The sequence below is a fragment of the Pteropus alecto genome, unplaced genomic scaffold (assembly GCF_000325575.1).
Source record: "Pteropus alecto unplaced genomic scaffold, ASM32557v1 scaffold267, whole genome shotgun sequence".
NCBI lineage: Eukaryota > Metazoa > Chordata > Mammalia > Chiroptera > Pteropodidae > Pteropus > Pteropus alecto.
Window position 1 is genome coordinate 73,214 of NW_006440137.1, and position 15,359 is coordinate 88,572.

The 15,359-nt window shown below is 37.3% G+C and overlaps 1 pseudogene; it reads left to right on the forward strand.

Annotated features, from left to right (window-relative positions):
• The first annotated feature begins 775 nt into the window (after window positions 1–775).
• Window positions 776–15,359, forward strand: part of LOC102878330 — an 18,541-nt pseudogene continuing 3,957 nt past the window's right edge.

The window sequence follows — 15,359 nt, forward strand, 5'->3', positions numbered from 1 at the left end:
AACTCCTGACTTGCATAGATGAGAGACTACTTATAGTCTTTATTCATCTCACTTCCTGGGAGTCATCATGAGTTTCCTGTAGAAACATGAAAGTGCTTGATTACAGGGTGCTCCTCTAGGCACATCAAGAGAGGCACATAAAGTATGGAATGCAGAATCTACCTTCCCAATGTCTAAGACATCCTGAATTCCAAAACACATTTAGCTCCAAGGGTTTCAGATAAAGTGTTGTGTGTCTATATTGGCATCTGTGAGAGGAACGTGAGAGCAAAATGAAGGGAGGTAACGAAATGGGAGAAACTAGTATGGTTCCAGTGTCCCTATTTTCAGAAGATCTAATCAGAACATGTGGTATGTCAAAGGGAGAGAATACTAGACATATAGCTGTGTTGTATGCATGTAGAGTCATATAGAAGTTGTGCTGAGTGAGAGTATTTGGGAAACCCTGCTAAGTCTTGCAGTCAAAGCCAGACTCGCTTACTGGAGCCTGCAGCCCAGCCACACTCATCACCACCTACAATGCAGACTAATGAGGGCAGGACAATAAGATCACAAATATTCTAGTGGAAGTTTTCCAAGCTTTTCCATTTTATTTTAAGAAATATGATAATCTGAGTTTTTTTTTTAATATTCATTTCATTTTCGGGGGGGGGAGAATTTTTTAAAAAGAAAAGAGACAGGAAGTAGAGTAGTTCTCAAATTTGGCAGCACATCAGAATCACTTGGGAAGCTTTTTAAACTACTGATCTCTAAGTCCATCCCAGACCCACTAAACATGAAGCTCCTGAAGCAGTTCCAAAGTACATGGAGTCCTCAAAGGGCCCAAGGTAATTCTGATGTGTAGAGAAAGTTCAGAACTATTGCCTTACAATTTTTTTTAATAAGAGAGAAAGTAAAAGACCTTTCCCCTATTTCTATATAAGGCATGAAATACCTAAGATCCAGAAAATCCCAAATAGGGTGGTGAGTACACTTTGCAGTTTTTGTTTTAATCACATGTGCTAACCACACAAAGGAAGTTTCATTTCTGCAAAAACTATCAGTTTCTCTTTCATACTTATTGTTTGCAATCCTGGGTGCATAAAACAATTTCAGCCGATGATATCAATCATCTTCCTTAATCCTGAGGCTGTGGATGTACCTGACAAAGATTAAGGGAATTGCCTGCTATATGTCAAAAGGAAAACCAGCTTCCCAGAAATTCTCTGCTGTGTTGGATGCAGTGTAGCAGAATCAGTGTCTCGACAGGGAGCCAACTTCCTTTCTCTTTCTTCTGCTGGATTATCTACATAATAAATTTCACATTCCTTATAGGTATGTTTAAGCAATTTTGTTCTCGCTTTTTTCTGAACCACCTCAAACTGAAGAAAATGTCACAAGCTAGTTCCTTTCTTATTTTCTTTAAAATATGGCTCCACAAACAATTTCTCTTTGACTGCAACGTATTTATCACCATGAGTGTTGGGTTTCTTTGTAGCTGACTATTGACAAATAGCTGACAATTCCTCCTCTTCATCTGCTGCTTGGGGAAAATTATCTGCCAAACAAAATTCATATCCTTTCTTTGTTGTCCAGTCAAACATATCTTCCCACCTATCATTTTTCTCTCTCCATTTGGACTTTATTCTCCCTTCTCCACCTCAGGTCTCCTTCCTAGAGATCCTGCCTTGATTCTCAATTTAAATTGAGTTCTTTGTTATTGTTTCTCAGAACACCATGTGCTTTTCTTTTATAGCACTCATCACAATTTAATTAAATGTGTATCTCTTGGCTTATTTATTTAACATCTATTTTCCTACTAGATGATAAGACATTTGAACTCAGGAATCAAGTTCGTTTTTTGTTGTTTAGTTTGGTTTGGATTTCGTTTGTTAGTTTTTTGGGGGGTGTTGGTTGTTTTGATTTTGATTTTAGGGTGTTATCTTGGGACAGGGAGGTTTTTTTAAATTTTTTTACTAAATGCATCAAATCAGGGCCTAATGCTAACACATAGTGGACAATAAATAAATATTCACTGCATCAATGAATTAAATACCCCCAGAGTCCAGTAAGCGAGGGTCAATGGATATGTTCATCAGAAGGTCACTAAAGACTTATGAAAAGGTATAAGTAAGAACAGAGAGAACTGGAAACCAGAGAGCAGTAGATGGAAGAAGGTCTGGGACTCCAGGGAAGGGAGGAGTAGTACGTTCACCTTTATGTAACGGAACTTGCAATCACAGTAAAAATAAAAGTGTCCAAACTGCAGTATTCCAAGCAATGAGTCGCACCTAACATGAACATTTATTTCAGAGTTGCATGTTCTGTTTATATAAATATATATATATATGCACATATACACACACACACACACAAAACCCATATATATACGTATATATATGGTTCAGAACAAATACTTTGATGGTGCTTTATTTGCAGCTTGTTTTGTTATCATTTATTTAAATGTCAGTAACTCTCTCTCCTACAAATATTAAATTTTATAATCAAGTATTGATGAAGCCTTCTTTCATCGATGTTTTCTTAAGCATTTTATATTTTTATCAGGCCTATTCATTTCCCCTGTGATGATCTAAAAATTGGTTTTAGGTGATATATTGTCTATGTTCCCCTGGAACACATTTTTCTCAAGAGTTTGAAAACACTCATATACATTAATCTGAGTTATCATGCACTGGGGCCCAAGCCACAGTAAACACAGTATAATGAGTCAACCCCAATGGCAATTTATGTCAAGCATTCTCAAGTTCCTTGCATTTCATGACAAATACAATAAATTGATCCATGCATTCAGTGAATCAGTCAGCCAACATTCATGCAAGTGTTAACCATAAGTCACATCTGGGAATAAAATGATGTAAAACACTATGATGATATATAATACTATGATATATAACATTATACCTGCCCGCATGAAGTTCATAGTCCAAGTAGAGAGACAGACATGAAAGCAAATAGGAGCAATAAAGAGCTACAGCTGCTATGATAGAAGCAAGTATACTTTACACAGGAAAAGGCTGGAGTTTGGGGTAATAAGGAGGTGAGAACAGCTTCTCGACTTGAGTTGTATCTTGAAACTGACTAAATAAAGAAGGTTGCAGTGGGAGGAATAATGGAAAGAAAGGGCAGTCCAGGCATGACGAAATAATGGATCAAAGACCCAGAGTCATGAAAGAGCATGCATGTGGAACATGCTAGTCATTAGGTGTCTTGCAGGTTATTGGGCATGAGGGGAAGGCGGGAGTTCAGTGAGAAATGAGGTTGGAGTGTCTTGTGTGCTATGCTGAGCAGTTTGGATTATATTCTCTTGATAATGTGGAGTTTCTGGAGTGTTTTAAATTGGGAGTGACTTGGTGAGACAAATGTTTTTGAGACTTCACTCCAGCAGTTGTTTAGAGACTATAAAGTTTGGGGCCTAGAGACATTCATTTATTCAAATATTTTTAAAGTAACTTTAAGTGCCAGATAACTGTCCTAAACTCCAGGAATACAGCAATGAGCTAAGGAGACAAGATCTCTGCTCTCACAGAACATTCTACCAGAGACAGAAAGATAATAATCAGAGAAGTGAATAGATAAACAAGAAAAGTAGAAGATAATGTTAAGAACTGTGCAAAAATGGAAACAGCCTAGCATAAGAGTATCTGATGGCTACTTTAAATTGCATGGCTAAGAAAGACCTCCCTGAGAAGAATCAGAATGACAAGAAAAGTTATTCTCTGTGATTGGGGGTAGAGCATTCTAAGCAAAGGAAACAACTAGTGCTAAGATGAGAAAAGCTTAGCCAGCTCAAAAAATGGAAAGAAGGCCAGTGTGTCCAGTGAATAGCGACAAGGAGGTGAGGGGTAAGTGATTAGTTTTAATAGGTAGACCCAGACTAGAATTCAAAGGCCATGTCACCTGAGGCAACATGTGCGGGTCTTCTTTTAAGTGCTATGAAGCCACAGCATGGTTTCAAGCAAGCAAGTGTATATTTTTAAATGATCACTAACAGTATGTGGATGGTGGATAGGAGTAGAAGTAGAAAGAAGTCAGAAAGCTATTTCAGCGGTCCTCATGGAAGAGATGAGGGTGGACTAGGGTGGACTAGATGAGGGTGATGGCAGAAGAGGTGGAGAGAAGCTGATGAAATTGGGAAATGTTTGTATGTGGAGTTAAAAGAGGACTTAGTGCTGAATTAGATATGGAGAAGAAGAGAAAAAAAATAGTATCAAAGAACACTGATAAAAGTTTGGCATGTGAGACAGGTGGATGGTGGTAGTGTTTATTGAGAAAGGAGCAGATCTTAGAGAGGAAAATGAGAATTTCTGTTGGGCTATGTTAAATTTCAGGTAACTATGGCATCAAAGTGGCGATGACAAGTTGGCAAATGGGTGTCCACATCTGGAGTTTCAAGGAGAGGTCAGAACTTAAAGATTCAGAAGTCTTTGTAGTAGTAGTAGTGTTTCTAAAGCCCTGGGACTGGGTGGGATATCAGGGAGATGGTATAACTGGAGGAAAAGAGATTACCCCTGAATGAGCTCTGGTTACCAAGGAGTTGTAAATCTGGTTAAAAAGAGATACTGTGTCATTATAGAAGCCAAGAAAAGAATGAACAACATTAGAATATTATTATAATTTTTTTTAATGTAAGATACCAATATAATAAAGCTTCTTTTGCAGCAATGTGGCTTGTCCATGTCTCATTGCTCTGAAATTGGCACAGAGTAGTAATAAAAGAAATCTTGCTGAGTCTAAAGCTCATGAGAGAGGCCTGTGTTGGAGGTTTGTTTACATAGATGTGGGAAATTTCAAAATGGAAGTCATGGGAGTGGGTGAGTAAGAACTCTCAAGATCAGTGTAGAATGGGATAAAAGCCAAGGGCGGACAAAATTCAGCAAATAACATTTGATGAATGTTTTGCAATGGAGCATTTAGCAACATTTAGCAATGGAAACAGAGAAGGAATACTCAGAGAGACAGAAGTGGAGTCAGGAGAGCATTATTATGGGGGAGCAGTGTGAAATGCTACAAAGAAATAGAGTTTGTTAGCCCACCCGGGAGAAAAGTAGAGTCAACAAAAGAATCTTGGTTGTAGTGGGTAAAGAGGAGTAAGGAAGTGAGGAAAGTAAGTTTGGACTATTCTTTTAGGAAGTGGGAAATTATTGTTTGGTATAGAATTTCAGTTTTGCAAGATGAAGAGTTCTAGAAACTAGTTGCACAATAATATGAATGTACTTAACACTAGTGAGCTGTAAACTTAATAATGGTTAAGATGATAAATTTTATGTTGTGTGTATTTTACCACAATTAAAAAATTTTTAATGCAGGTAAACAGCAAAGGTAGAATAATCAAGAGACTGATGAAGAGACCGGCTTGTTCTAAAACTGAAGAAAAGGCAATGAAGCAGATGCTGGTGAGGACAAGCTTGTGATATCAGTGTAAAAAAACAGAAGAAGAGTATACATTAACCTCACTTTTCTCTACAGGAGAGCAGGCAGGGCTCACTCCACTCTCAGTTATCTGTGATGTTTGAGAAGGACAGCATAGAGAGATAATTTCGTAGAGGAACCAAACCTTATTTTTGCCCTCTTCTCTCCTGCTAGACATTTTTTCCCCAAGTAAATAATATCAATGAGAATAATGAGTCTCATTTCACACATAAATAAAAAATCTTATCTTTGAAAATATTCAGATTTATATCAAATTTGGCATCCACTTATTAGAGACCAAGGCTAAGATCATCCACCCTCTCATATTCTCTATTACTATGTATGAATGCAAAAGTTGGACAGTGAAGAAGACTGATTTTTTAAAAATTGATATTTTGGAAATATGGTGTTGAAGGAGCATTCTATGGATAGATACCCTGGACCACCAGAAAGATGAACAGGTGTGTCCTAGTGCAAATTAAACCTGAAACATCACTGGAAGCAAAAGTGACCAAACTAAAGCTGTTCTTTTTGAGGCATATTAAGAGAAGCAGGGTTCTTTAGAAAAGACAATAATGCTTGGAAAATAGAGGCAGTGGGAAGAGAGGAAGACTCCATGGGTAGAGTCTTCCCACTAAAGCAACTGCAAATACCAAAACCTTATAATAAACTGAATTTAAAGAGTTACAGATTCTCAGATGGGTAGACTCCATAAAAAAAACCATACGCACGAGTCTACAGGAGCTGAGCAAGGCTAGGGAGGACAGGACATTTTGGACGTCACTCAATCATAGTGTCGCCAGGAGTCTGAACTGACTCAATGGCTTGTAACACACACACAGAGCATCCAAATTATTTCCTTTGTTTCGGTTGTATATTATCAATAAAATCACCTCTTCCACAGACGTGTAGTTTTGAAAATTTGTTTATTCGTAACAAAAAAAAATTGTTCTTAAACAAATCAAAAGGCATAAAAAGGAATAGTAGTAATCTTTATTTAAATGTGAATCATTTACAATATCTAAGAGTTGTTTGCATTCATTTTATAATGTCAGAAAAGAAGCACTCATGATATACAAAAAATACCAAAATACCTACAGTAAACTAGCATGGCACAGCGTTACTCTTTGTTGCCTAACTGACTATTACTGCCAGTAAGAATAGGAACAGAGCAGATGTGCCTGAACCTGGCCTGGCATTTAATTTATCCCAGTACACATGCACGGTAAGATTTTATTTGCCAGTCAAATTTTATGTTTATCGGTACATACAGGCATGAATTTTAAAAAGAGCAGTGCATAGCTACAACTTTTATCAAAGAAATGTTTATAAGCAATTTTTTTGTTTGTTTTATTCACATATAGCTCAATACGTATTTCTAAAAGTTAGGAACTCATTTTTTAAACATAGCAATATCATTAAACCTAAAAAAAGTAATAGTTCTTTAATATCACCAAATGTCCACTCAGCATTTAAACTTCCCAATATATTTTCCAGTGGCTTATATGAGGCCCCCCGAAAGCTTCATATACTGCAATTGGTTGATGTGTTCTCTAAGTCTCTTTCAATTTATAGGTCCCTTTTTCAGCTTTCTTTTTTTTTCCTCCTAGCTTCTTCCTTTTATGTTGAAATTGAAGAATGGCCTATGAACCATGATAGAAGCTTAATAGATATTGTCTTATTTATTCACCACCAGTCCTCCTTACAAGTAGATAATATTATTACCTAGATACAAGAACAGGAAATGAAGGCTTAGAAAAATGAATATACTGCAGTGGCAGAACTGAGCTTAAGTCTGCAGACCTGCTCGACTCCAAAGCCCGTGTTCTTTCTGCTAACTACAGCCTCCCAAGTCATGGTGTACTTCAGCCTCCAAAGCCCAAGAGGACCTCTGTCTAATTTTAAAATGTCATCCAAGCAAATTTGAACCCAGACATCCCAGAAATCTGGGTTTCCATAATAGGTGCGGCAAAGAGCATTAGAAGATATTTTGAAAATTTCAGAACCTTTATAATTTCCCACCAAAGCAACTGCAATTACCAAAATAGCAGCTGTTCCTAAAAATCAGCTTCCCACTTCAGGTATCAGCTTTTAGCCTTTCAGAGGTGAGAAGGAAATAAAGAGGTCGTTGTGAGTGATCGGGGAGTGCCACAAAGAGACAGAGATCCAAAATGGCATCACTCATATTTGCCTCTTTGTCCTCAAATTTTACAGAGCTGGCCACTACTGAATGACACTCTAAGCATAATGGAAATCAGGCGGGCTCCATTCTTCTCAAACAAATAAGTGCCTTAAAATCTTATAATAAAATGAATTTAAAGCGGTTACAGACTCTCAAACAATATTTGACTAGGGATTGCATTCTTGATCAAAATGCCATCTCAGAAAAAAAAAAAAAGACGACATACCCAACAATTTGTCAAAAAAATCAAAACTACAACTAACAGATTTGCGATTACCTAAAATAATAAAATAACAGTACGCGTGCTGTAAATGAGCATAACTTTAAATATTGATGTTTAAAGCTATCCCAATTTACTGTACTTGCATGTAGGGCTTACAAACAATATAATCCTACTAAATCTCCAAATTTTTTATCGTTACACTCGTATTCAATCTCCCAGACTTGGTTCTATCATGTTACCTTTTCAGATACATGGTGAATGCCAACTTTATACCTAAGTAAAAGTTGATTATAATCCTGTGTTCATTCAAAACACATTTAATGAGCCAATTTTAGGTGGCAGGTCCAGTATTAGATGCTAGATAGCAGAAATCTAATAATTATTAAGACAGGGTTGCTGCCATCAGGTGTCTCAGCCCTGTAGAGAGCCCGCATGAAAAAGAACAAAGACAATATAAAGTGATGAGTGCTGGATGTATAAGATGCTATAGAAATGCAGTAAAGGAGTATATAATGCTGCCCAGGGTCTAAGAAGGCTTCCCAGAGGACACCATATATGAACTGATGTTTGAAGGATGATTGATATTGATGATGGTGGTGATGGTGGTAGTGATAGCAGCTTTCGTTTACTGTGCCATACTCATGCTTTATCTCATTAAATCCTCACAACAGTCCAACAAGATCAACTTTACCCGCCTTTTACAAAGGAAATATCTGATATCCAGGAAGCTAGAAATTTTACCTCATGTCGCACGAGAGGTAGTTGGAATCAAAACCACCTACTAAAACTTCTAATTAAACAAAATTTCTAATTCCAGCAATAGCTTTCTATATTAATATGCTCAGCCTTCCTTCCCAGCAGTTTGTCAGGTGGACAGGTGGAGGAGGGGCACCCCAGGCAGAGGGCCTGGTGCTTACAAAGGCCTTGAAATGAGGGACAGCAGTCCACATTCACATAAAGCAGACCCTGGTTGGGGAGGAGAAAAAGATGAGAGTCTCAGCTAAAAGCTTTTTGTGTTACAGATAGATACACCAAACTAGATCTTACACCTTTGCAATCTAACTCAAATCAAGAATCATTAAAAAAAAGAGATCCCAAGACATTAAACATACAAAGGAGATGATTCTGATAAAAGTGTTGGGGATGGGATTGGAGTGGATAATCAATAGAATTCATTTACAGTGAAGTTGAAAACTAAATATATTAACTCTGTCTTCTAAACTGTAAACTACTTTCAAGCAGAAATTGATGACCAGCTATGTGTTTATTAATTATTGAATAGAGTCATTCATTTGACAAATATTCTTTGGGTGCCTCTATTTGGCAGACACTGTACTAGGCACTGCAGAGAAGGAGGGGACAAAGCTGTGAAAACTCCCTCACGGAGAGCATCATCTGGAAGAGACTGACATCTCAACATGGAGCGCCAATACGGTGTGCACAGCAAGCAGACGGCAAGCACAGGTGCAGCGTATGACTACATCTTCTTTCCCTGAAATGATTCACGGTTGGGCACAGGGATGTTGCCTCTAGCAGTTACTTCAGCACAACACACAAAATGCACTGTGGTTTGAATTTAGAAGCTACTAAATTAAAAATTAGATTCATAAGGAGATTGAGTAATCAGAATAACAGCAGACAAAAGCCAGTGGGAGATGATTTTTCAGAATCTAACATCCTTTCTTTTTCATTAAGCCTCAGACAGCTGCTATGTGGGGCCTATTGTGCAATTATTGTAATATTTCAACTTTATGTCCACTGGAATCTACCTTTGCATATTATAGATAATACCGAAAAAAATATTTGCTTTGGAAAAAATAAAAGGAAAAAGAGAATTAAACCTTGCAATTATGAGGTTTCTACTTTTAATTTTCTAATGCTAAAAGCTACCTGGCAGGGTCTTGATTTCTAAGTGTAATAACTAGAGGATTAAATAATTATTAACAATATAATATTTAGTTAAAGTAAATTAATAATCTGACAGAAAAAATCAGAAAATGAAGAAAAATCAAGGGTACTAAAAGGCAAATGACTACAGTGAAGAACAGGGACTGCTGGCCGAAGGCATAGAGTGGTGCTTTAAATAGAAGGTAGGAACTGTGGTCTCTCCCTAAAATAAAAGCTATGTGCATATCAGGGGGCAAGATAAAGGCATATGAAGGTGGGCAATGCTCCTAATGTGCCATGAGCAATGGAACGAATACTCTCTAGGTCTTGAAGTTCGATGATCACCCACTTCCAGCCTCCTCTTTCTATCTGAAGCCCTGGTAAATGGCAATCTCAGAGTTCATTCTGTGAAGTCCCAGTATAAAGTGGGTATGCACTTATGTATACATAAGACTATCTGGAGGTTCCTCTCCATAGTGGTTCATAAGGACAGATTACTCTTACAAAGATTACTCTTACAATGATGACCAACTAGGTATACAAGCAGCAAAGAAAGAAAAGTATTGGCGAATTAGAGTAAATCTCCGAGATTTAGAGCTTATGATTTGATTAACATTTGTAATTAAACAGCCCTTCACCTATTCAAACGCATCGCTCTAGGAATGTTCTCATCTCAGTTCTATATTATCAATTTTCCCTTGTCTTTTCCCTTGTCATTTTCAGCACATACAAGCCTGGTTCTATCTTTATTGCCTTATAAAAATGTCCTTTCTAATCTTCACTTCCCCCTTCAACTACTGCCCATTTTTCGGTTTTCCTCTGCAACAAAACTACTTGAAAGATTTGACTATTAACTATTCACTATTTCTCCTCCAGTTCTCTGTCACCACATCCTAGTTAGGCTTTTGCCACCACCACTTCCCAAAACTGCCTTTCGAAGGTCATTAATGATCTCTGCGTTGCTGAAGTCAATGCTTAGTCCTCATCCCACTTGACCTATCAGCAGCATTTGATGCAGTTAATCGTATTTCACTCCTTGAAAACACTTTCTTTGCTTGAAATTCAGAGCTACACACTGGCTGCCTCCTTTACTGGTTTATCCTATTCTCCAAGCCCAACGCTTGGTTCTTGGACCTCTCCTATCTCTCCATACTCTCTTTTAGGATCTCACGGCTTTAAATACAGCCTCTGTGTTGATGACTGCCAGATTATATTTCCATGCTAGACTGCTCCCCCTGAAATCTTGACTCATGTATCCAACAATCTACTCAGCAACTCCATTTGGATATCTAAACAAAATTAGCATGCTCATAACTGAACTCCTGACCTTCCTGTCACCCTCAAATTTAGATAACCCATAATCTTTCCCATCTCAGTCAATACCACCCATCCTTCTACCCATTCAAGCCAAAAATAACAGATTAGCATCTAATTTCCTCAAAGGCAGAGTTTTTTTTTTCTTTTCTCAAGTGAAGAGGAAACCTAGTTTTTAAAATGTCATAGATCCTTTTGACATAAATCTTCCTTCCAGTCTTCCCCAAAGGAAATATGGTCACTTACCAGGGTGACTATGCACTATGAAAATGGAAATACCCCCAAATTTTCTGGGATTACTGAAAACTGAATCTGAGTTGGCACACATTCTTGAGAACACAAAATGCTAGTGTGGTCTATCAAACCTAATGGGGATCTATTTAATTTTACCCTAAGTCTCTCAGAGCCCAGTGGGTCTAGAGACCCATCTCGAGATTATTTCACCCGTGCTTTAAGGTTTAATTGGAGGAGACATTCTCAGCAACTGGCAGAATCCCCGTACAGAAGAGCATAGACTCTGGAGCCTGGGTTCAAATCATGTATATGACGGGTTATGTAACCTTGGGCAAATTTCTTAACTTCTCTGTGCTTCAGTTTCCTAATCTTAAAAATTAGATAATAATACTCTTTAAGGGTGTAATGAAGATTAAATGAGTTAGTATTTGTCAAATGCTTAGAACAGTACCTGTGCATAGAAAGTGCTACATAAATGTTGCTTAAATAAATAAAATTCTGAATCCTTTTCTTTGTCTCATGCTGTCCCTCAAATCAGTCAGGAAATCTCTTTGGCTTTACCATCAAACCTTATGTAAAATTTGAAGACTTTACACTATACTCTCCCCTTCCCACCAACACACACACACACACTGCTACCAATATGGAGTTAGCCACCACTACCTGTTGCCTGGGGTTTTGTAGTACCCTATTAACTTCATTATCTCTAAACATCATCTCTTAATACTATCCTCCATAGCCACTCTTCTTCACCCCAGCCACACCGGCTGCTTGCTATCCTCAAATACTCCAGACTTGCTCTTGCCTTTGCACTGGCTGATTCTTCCACTTAGGTTGCTCCTGCCCCAGATATCCTCATGTCTCAATACTCTTTGATGTTTTGTTCAAATATATCTTCCTAATAAATCCTACTCTTACCATTGCTATTTAAACTACAATTGTTCCCCCACACAATCTCCAAATACATGTATATATACTTTTTATCCTGCTCTTTTAAATAGCACTAGTCACCTTTAAAATGTGTACAATTTACTGCATTTACTAGATCCCACAGAAGATCATGAAAAGGTCTTAAGAGATTAAAAATCCACTAGAAGGAAGTGACCCAGATCCCTGAGTCACTGTTTAGAGCGGAGTTTTCCAGGATAACCTCCTGACCAGCAACCTATACACTGAATTTCCCATGAGCAAGAACTGACTGCTTGCCAGGAGGTATATTACCAGTTCAAGAGAGCACAGATTATGGCTTTCACTGGCTTTGCCATCACTCAAAAGCCTCTTTAGTTGCTCAGATAACATCCCAACTATGAATAGAGCCATGCATAAGAAAAAGAAAATAGCAATAACACCTGCAGGACCCAGCACCAGGGAGGGAAAAACAAGCAGAATGCCCCAATCTTGGAGCTCGTTATAAACTAGAACTACTAGAGAAGAAAAATGACAGCTTTACTTTTTGCATGAGATTAAAAAAAAATAATACTGAAAGAAATTCAGTCCCGAAATTAAAAAAAAAAAAAAAGACTGATATTCAAAGAGTTTTTTTCCTTTTCTAAAAAATCTTTACAAATTCCACAGGTGAATTAAAGGAGTTTTTATTCTCTGCTGAGGACTGAGTTTGATCAAGTAAAAGGCATCTCAACAGAGAAAGTAAAATTACAGAGAGATGAAAATTATGAGAGAAATTTCTGAAAAGGGCTTGGAGGGCAGATGCAGCAACCTAACGTGAATCATAAGAGTAATAAGAATAATAAAGGAGGAAAAAGAAACAGATGTAGGAATGCACATTTAAAGTGTTCATTGATGTCAACTGTAATTTAAAATACAAAAAAAAATCAAATTAAATTAAAATTAGAAAAATAAAGTGCTCATTGAGTTCCAAGAAGAATTGATGGGGTGAGAGGAGGGGGAAGAATAAACCAAAAAACACCTCTTAAGCATATCCTGGTAGAATTCTTAAATTCAAGCATAAAAAAATTTATAGACTGTCAGACATAAAAACTATGTTATGTACAAAGGAAAAGGCCAGTAGAAATTGGACTGATGCATTAGACAGAAGAAAATGAAGAATGAAACCCAAAACCCTGCCCCCCTGCTGAGACAGCCACCTGAGAGAAAGGTGTAAGCAAATAGGCAAGGACCCAAGGCTTCTTCTGTTACCCTCGTAGTCCATCTAAGGAAATATTTCATGAACACTAACAACAACATAATGTGAATCAAAGCACAGTCCCCAACCGGGCACAGGGTGGTGAGGAAACAGCATGAATATGAGTCTCTGTCTCTCTACATATTTGTGTGTGTGTGTGTGTTAGTGTGTGTGTGTGTGTGTGTGTGTGTGTGTGTGTGTGTGTGTGTGTGTGTGTAACTTTCTGCTTAGATATACGTATATTTAAGCCTAAATTGAAAATGATAGCATGCTTTGGAATTTGTAACATAAGTGCTAAATAATAATCATACAAATAAAAGAAACATCCTACAGGGGAAATTTTAAAAATCAAAAAGTCCTAAACTATCTCATAAACCCTTGGGAAAAGAGGAAGGAGGAAGTAGAAGAGGGAAATCCTTTTCGTAAGGTTTCATCTAAGAGTAGGGAAATGAAAGCATTATAAATGTGAAAGAAAACAGAGAAAGTAAAACACTTTGATGGAAGACGATAGTTGGTGCCCTGCTTTCATATTAATAGCAGAGGAAAAAAGTGATTTGATAGAAGTAAGTGGAATGGGAGTGTTGCAGAATCACCTCCTCCCAAAATTCAGGTCCGTGTGCCCAATGTGCTAGTAAGTCAAAACATTGAGAAACTGGTACTTGGAGATAGAAAAGGGTTTATTCGACTTGTCCAAAGCAAGAGGAGAGAGCATGATCTCTCAAATCTCTCTCTCCCGAAAAGCAAAAGTAGGGAGTTTTTATGCAGCTGGGCAGGTGGAGGGGAAGTTCCAAGTAACTGAGAGAGAAGCGTGTGTTTCTTTAGTCAGAGATGATTTTTTTTCATATCAGACACCTGGACATCAGCAGCTGGTTGCAGCTACCTTGGATATATTCCTTCTGCAAAATAAACTTGTAGATTCTCCTCAAGACCCTGAAGTTATCTCCTCCGACTTGACAAAGAAACAGCACATCTCAATACAAAATTATATTGTGAGAACAAGGTGCTGGGTTAAAGAACCAAGATCCTGCAAACTATCTCATAACTGTGGGTCTCTGACGTTATCTTTAAGGGAAAGGACAGAAACTAGACATCTTGTGGCGACTGCCATTGTTTAAGCTGTCATTGTTTTATACGTAATTGGCCATATTTTCCTATTTACTCAAGCGAAGTGTACTTTTGAGCATTTCTCCTGGAACTTGCTTTACAGATATTTCTTCAGAACATAACTAACATGCTTTTTTAATCTTTGACTATAAGTTACATGACAACAAAAGCAATTGAAACAATTAGGTAAAGCCTATACCTATATCCTAATTAAGAATGAAATGATTTACTTCCAGCTGCCCAAAATACTAAGGGCATTAAAATCACAAGAGGCTAGGCTACAGGAGAGTAATGCCTAGAAAAATAGCAGATGTATCTTATTTTCAAACGACACTTAAAGTGATTTTTTAATATTGAAAAGAAAGAAATTAGACCATAGATATGAAGAAAATATAATTTTTAAAAAATGGAACAAAAGGAGAAGAGAAAAAGTAGAAATACAATTATAAGTAAAACAACATTTAGGACTAAAAGCATTCATTAGGACAAGAGGAAGGTGTAAAGGCACTGTTTATGAAAAGGATGTAATAATCATAAATTTATATGTATCCAATATCTAAAGAGCTAAATATAGGAAGCAAACATTAGAAATCTTTTTTAAAAATAAGATATAAACCTTGATTTTATAGTAGGTTATTTTAACAATTGATTTTATTACATAACTTTTACTTTTTTATTTACGCCTGTGTTCAGTGTAGGTGGCTCTGTTTATGTTTTGATACAGACCCGCGGGTACAGTTAATCTTAGGAGAAAGGTGCCTGTAGATATTAAGTTTAATTATAAACATTCCAATTGGGTTTGTCTGTCTTGAGAGTTGGTGACCTCAGCACACTGCACTGTTCCCCTGTGGCAAGAGGAACCA